At 38.6% G+C, this 6,942-nt stretch overlaps 1 protein-coding gene across 19 annotated transcripts in view; it reads left to right on the top strand.

Annotated features, from left to right (window-relative positions):
- Positions 1–6,942, top strand: part of LOC141770516 (uncharacterized) — a 458,180-nt gene that overhangs the window by 309,040 nt on the left and 142,198 nt on the right. The window lies entirely within an intron of this gene.

Here is a 6,942-nt window from a genome sequence, read left to right as displayed (position 1 = left end):
GAAGGCCCTTTTTAAATTGGCTCAAATAGATGCAGTAGCCTATATTATTATTATAATTGTTAATAGTCTGTTTATTGTCAATACTGTATATACTGCTCTTGTTTTTATACTTCCTTCTATTTAAATGGTTCATATTTTGTTACATTTTGTTTAGCTCTTTTTTTACTGTGTTAGCTGATGCATCTTGTTTTTTGCACTATCCCCTTTGCTGCTGTACACTGCAAATGTCCCCACTGCTGGACTAATAAAGGAATATCTTATCTCACCCTATCTTATATATTGTTAATTACTATTAATATATATTAAATTATTATAGGATACATTCATTAAATATATAATATATTTCTTAAAGTTATAAATTGGTGAATACATTTAAGCCAAATGGGTGTAATGGCAATTGAATTTCTGAAAATCCATTCTTGACTTTAGAAACAGTAGTTTCACAAAATAAATAAATAAATCTGAATTATAGTTCCACTTGAAGCTTCAGTAGACAACAATTTTTTTGGCGTCATTGGGCAAAATAATTCCATAATAACCTTTCAGCATATTGTAATTCAAGTGACTTCTGCTCCTCCTCATGGCTCTGTTTTCAAGCTTTAAAAAATCTAGCCTGTGACGGGAGACTTTGGCCAATCACAGGTCATTTCAGAGAGAGAGCGTTCCTATTGGCTGTGTTCTGGCTGGTGGGCGGTGCTTGGGATTTCCTCAACTTGATCTCAACATAGCTGCCGGGTCACAAACTTTCTCATGTTACAGATAAACAGTGCACTAGAAGATGATTCTGAAAACATTTGAGATGAGAAATTACAGTAACAGAATATTGATACATATTTGATCAGCGCTGCCTAGTTTGCGAGTGATTGACTCGTGGCTCTCATAGACAGAAGCTGGATAAAATATAACATTTTTTTTATAATATTTGCTCCATTTTTACCCACTGCAGCTTAAATACATTTTTCAGGAGCTTTCATTTGCATCCCATGTTCTTTATCAGCTGGAGTTTGCTCGATTTGAGTATGCTCAGTTTGCTATGTTTGTTTGATATTAATTGAAATTCATTGTACATGTTGAATATTGCCATCTTAGAACATGAATGGCATACTCAGTAGAAACAGTACCTCCCTGTGTGTACACATTGGGTTAGGCTGTGTGTTTCAGTCTGCTTTGACACATCCTGTGGATGTCAGAGACACTGTTGCATTCCTCAGAGTCTTTGGGGGATGTGACAAACATGGCAACAAGCCGCAACTCGTCAACAAGGACCGCATATCTCAGAGACTGAATCTACAGCTAAACGTGAACATGATGTGTTCAGACTTGAAAACATACACACCATACAATGTGCAGATAGACAGCATTCTCTCTGTCACTCAGCCCCACTTGTCTCCATCTCTTGACTGTCCCCCTAACTTGCCGGAGGCGAGGAATTTTTCAGTGAACACAGGTGGTGTCAAACACGGATGATGGGGCACTTCAGCCTGGTTGCTTCACACTCGCAGTGATGTCTGTGATGGATGGGAATTTAAACTGGATGGAAAAAAGTCTAGTTACAGAATAAAAGGTTTTTATTCAGTGTGTTATATCAGCACACCGTGGGAAGGTGAGAGCACTCTACTTTGGATTTTGCTTCTCAGAGAAAACAGTTATTATTTGCACAAACACAAGAGGTCATTAGTCAGGAAATATAAACATAGGTTGTAAGTCCTTAACATTTCAGTCCTGGTTGACTTGGTGACACCAGTGGTTACTGTGGTGACAGCAAGTATGGTTTAATACTACAGCAGCAAACACTCATTGAACAACCTTAGTAAAAATAATAAGGTACAGTGGAAGAGTGGAAGCAAAGACAGAGGACGTAGAGAGGAGCTTGCAGACCACATCAAAAAGTTGGCTGACCAGTTCTGTGAACACTGTGAACACACTTTTTCAGAAGTTATATTTTCATGGCCCTTTTTCATAAATGCAATCTTATAATTTCAATTCATAGGAGACACCCTAAAATAAGGGTAAATGTTTTCATTGTACTTCTGTCTCATTTTTCCTTGTCTAGAGGACAGCATTATTAAAAATGGTCTCATCTTACCCCACTTTGTGGTTGAATATATATATATATATTTTGTTTTATATATATATATATATTTTTTTTAATATATAAAAATGTCCTTTGGAAAATACAAGTTCCTAGTCTATGGTTGATATTCGCCATACTGTTCTGACTGGGGAATGAAGCTCGGTGGACTGGAGGAAGTAGGCAGGCATGAACCAGTCCAGCAGGTAACAAAAACCTAAATGGTTTGTAATTTGTCTCATGATATACTAAGCTTAAGGGGAACTAGAATGGCTCGGAGTGTCATGTTCTGGCTGTGCCAGTCTTAGTTATGTTTTATGTGATTTTGGTTTGTGTTTGGTTTCTTTTATATCCTTATTTCAGTTTCCTGTTTTATTTTGTAATTCACTCCTCCTGTGTCTTGTCTGGTTTTACTTCCCTCCTTTGTTTGCTTTCCTGCCTTTTGTTGATTGTCTGCCCCGCCCTGATTTGTTTCACCTGTGTGTAATCATGTCTTGTATTTAAGCCTGTGTGTTCCCCTCTGCCCTTGTCGGTTCGTTTGTCTCTCCAGCCCCGTCTACCTTGTCCTCCGTGTTCCTTGTTTCCTCCTGCTCTGATCCTGGTGTTCCTCGTGTTTCCCTGGTTTGTGATTTTTGGTTTTGGTCTTCTGTTTGGTTTTTGTTGTTTGTTTCTATTTGTTCTTTTGGTACTTGGTTCCCCTCCCTGCCTTTTGTTGTTTTGGATTTTTCAGCTCTATTAAAGCTCGCTTTTATTTCTAACTACCTGTCCTGCCTGTTACTCTGCGATTGGGTCCCCTTTGTAAACTCCTCATACGACATGGAGAGCGCAGACCTCTGCCAAGGTGCGTGACTTTAATTTTAATTATGCTCGACCTAAGTTCTGCTTTCAACACAGTTGACCATAAAACCTTTCTCAAACGCCTAGAAAACTGTGTTGGCATTAAAAACACCGCTCTTGCCTAGTTTCACTCATACCTCACTGAGACATTTCTGTTGTTTTGGGTGTATTCTCCTCATCCCCAGCCCCCCTCTCATGTGGTGTCCCCCAAGGGTCAATTCCTGGTCCTATATTATTTTCTATTTATATGCTTCCCCTGGGTCAGATAATCAGCAGATACAATTTCAGTTTCCACTGTTACGCGGACGACACTCAACTTTATGTCCCGCTGACTGGTAGCAACACAGACAAACTCTGTAATATAATGGACTGTCTCAGATATAAAATGCTGGATGTCACAACATTTCCTTCAGCTAAATGACTCAAAATACAAAGTGCTTCTATTTGGACCCCCAAACCGGACTAATGAATTAGCAAAGACTGCAACCTGTCGTCTAACATCACGCAGTCCGCCCGCAACCTGGGTGTGGTCTTTGACTCTGAGCTCAGCTTTGATGCACAGATTACCAAAGTAATTCAGTCATGTTTTCTCCAGCTAAGGAACATCTCTAAAATCAAACCTTTCATTACCCAAACAAACCTGGAAAAAGTCATCCATGCATTCATCTCATCCCGATTAGACTACTGTAATTCCCTTTATTCGGGGCTCAGTCAAAAAGTCATATCCCGTCTCCAACTTGTTAAAAATGTGGCAGCCAGACTACTAACAAACTCTAAGAGACAAAACCATATCACACCCATCCTTGCAACACTTCACTGGCTCCCAGTCAGGTATCGTATTGATTTTAAAATTTTATTAATTACTTTTAAAGCCCTTCACAGCCTTGCCCCTAACTACATTTTAGAATTATTGAGCCCTACGAGCCGAGCCACGGCCTGCGCTCCTCAGGTAGGACCCTCCTCACTGTCACCACAGCCCATCTTGTTACAAAGGGAGACCAGGCGTTCTCTGTTAGAGCCCCACAGCTGTGGAACTCCCTTCTGCAGGAACTCAGGCTAGTAAACTCTGTTTCTTCTTTTAAATCATGCCTCAAAACCTACCTTTACAGGAAGGCCTTTTTATAGCAAACCATTGTTTTAAATTTCATTATTGTTGACTTTTTGTACAAAAGTCTTATGTTCAACATTTTATTTTGGCCTATGTTTTAATGTATTTATTCTGTATTGTTTTTATCTTGATTTTTGCACTATTTTAACTTATGTAAAGCACTTTGTAACTATGTTTGGAAAGGTGCTATACAAATAAAGTTTATTATTATTTAAAAACAGATCACAGCTCACAGCAGGCGGTACCGTGAGATGGTCGGCTTATTATTAACACGGTGTGTTTCCGTGTAACGTATCGGCGGATGCCTCTCTCATTCAGCAGCCATGTTATGTCTGTATAACGTTTCACTGCGTTGTCTCTCATCCCATCATCTACCGTTTTTTTCTTTCTCACCGCGGACGGACAGCAGCTCCCACACACACATTCACACACGTATCTCTCTGCTCTCAGAAGAAGGAAGGAGGTGGGGTCACGCGTCATCAACGCGTCATCAGTTACACTGCGCATGTGTTATACCCTGTGGTCTTAATGCTCAGGCTGATCGGAATTCTTAAAAAAATCCCTGAATCCGGATCACGATCCGGATCGCCACCAAAATCGAATGGATTGTTCATTGTGCTACACTACAACAAAAATTTCATTCAAATCCATCGGGAACTTTTGGAGTAATCCTGCTAACAGACAGACAAACAGACAAACAAACAAACAAACAAAAAAAATCAATGTCGGTGAAAACAATACCTCCTTCCAAGGCTTTTGGCCTTGGCGGAGGTAATGACAATTGGCTGCTGTCACACACTAAATCAGGCTTGGATAAACAATCATCTGAGCAGATGCTGTTAAGGAGGAGCTGATTTCAGCTGCTACACATCTCACTCCAATGCATGCATGCACTAATGACAGAGAGCCTCCAGAGTACAACCAAACCACCAGAAATAATTGTACTGCTTGACTATGATAGAATCATTTTGATGAAAGTGGTCCTGGCAGAAATGTTCTCATTTTATTTCACAGTATTGAAGAGGTGTCCTAGTGCAGTTTGCAATTTGGGCACTTTTACAGTACTTTGAGCCCATCAGTGTTCAGAGCATTTCTATTATTAGGGGAGGCCAACATAATTTATGACATTTGAATGCTATATTATTACAATTCCAGTTGATATTTTAGGCATTGGTTTTGAGAGTCTATGATGATATTGTTAATTTAAAACACACATATTCGCTTTTTGTCGAGCATTATAGTTACTAAAACATGATGGTCAGTATTGTTTCCCCCAGCAACCCTCTTGAGCTATTCCCTTCAACTCCTCAAACGTGTGTATGATGGAAGGTGTAGTCCGTCCAGCTGCTTATCATATGTCTTCTGGTTCCCTCTTGATTCCTATTCTTGTATTCCCTACTCTGCCATGAGTGTTGTTCCCAATTGATGAAATAAGCGTTCCACATTTTTTAAACACATTTTTTAGCAATTATACAAGTTAATTATATTTCTTAATGTGTCTGATTACATCCTCCACATGCAGGACATGTAGTTCTATAAATCTGAATTTTGCCCTTTGACACTAGCATATGTGTGTGTCAATGTAAGTTGGTTTGTAATATGAGTTGAAAAAGCTGTTGAGAAGTTGAGAAACCAATAGGTGTCTATTAACCTGATTTGTTGACATGCACAGTATTTAAATAAAGCCCGTTGTGCTCTGTAGGTCACATGTCAGTGTGACACTTTTACAATATTTTGTTAAAAGTCGTGCACATATTTGCTATTCCGATAACCACTTCAAACTGATATATATAATAGTGCTTTTGGCTCATGAGGAAATGTTTACTTGGTCAGAGACCACAGAATAGTACAGTAAAGTAATGGTGTAACAAAGGTGAGCTGATAAGAAGAGAGCCTATTTATATGTCATGAGTACAAAGACCCAGATTTTAAAGATTTGGCATGATATAAAACAGTCTTTGTAAGTTTATTATAATAACTTAAAAAAAAGGCTTCAATGTTGACTCTACAAAATCTACTTTAGTGACATTTATCAATGACAACTTAAGTATGAAAAGGCAGGCAGGTATTCAAATAGTGCACCATATGCTATTGGAACTGCTTACAGGTACTTGCTTTAAAGAAAATTCACAATACTGCTTATAACAAGTAAGATTTAATACGCTGATTATCATAACTTTCTTATTATATTGTGCTGTAATGACATTAGAAAAACGTTGCCTCAGTGTCCATTTTTCAGATTAGTTAAAGCACATCGTGGTTGATGCTCCTACATCACCAGATTATTATATAGAATAGTATTCTTGTTTTACAGAGAAGTGCAGTGATACATATTGCATAAATGGCTGAACAATAGCATGTCTTCATGCTCAGGTTATAATGAAATGTCCTGACCTCTGCTGGCAAAGCACCTCACTAACAAGACAGGATAATTTGTGATATTAAAGGGTTTGCCACATTGCATAGAGAGCTACATATCATATTAAAGATATATTGTGCTAAATAAACTGAATCTGCTAGTTCCAATAATCTTATTCCCACAATATAAATGTACTTTGATCATCCAGGTAATGCATCAAACACTTTATTACTATAGCACTTTACCCCACTTTCACAAAGTTGACAGCAAGCCACAGAGACATTAAACAGATAAAACAGATCATCTATGATAGATTAGTTTGTATGTTAGCTACCTACAGCCAGTGGGAAACGTGTTAATTTTTAACAGGGGGGGGGGACCCGGTTTGTTTCGTTCGCCCGTGACTATCAAACAGCCCCATGAATGACTCTTTTGGTTCTCTCTTTTGTAATACCTATAGCTATATAGTTTAGAGAATATTATAGATTTAAGACGGAACTGACAGAAGGGCGGGATTTAGAGATAAAGTCGCAATTACAAATCCCTCTGCTACTTCAGCACCACGGA

This window comes from Sebastes fasciatus, chromosome 7 (genome assembly GCF_043250625.1).
Source record: "Sebastes fasciatus isolate fSebFas1 chromosome 7, fSebFas1.pri, whole genome shotgun sequence".
NCBI classification, from domain to species: Eukaryota; Metazoa; Chordata; class Actinopteri; order Perciformes; family Sebastidae; genus Sebastes; species Sebastes fasciatus.
The sequence above is the reverse complement of the archived record's forward strand: the minus strand, read 5'-3'. Positions and strand labels throughout refer to the sequence as shown.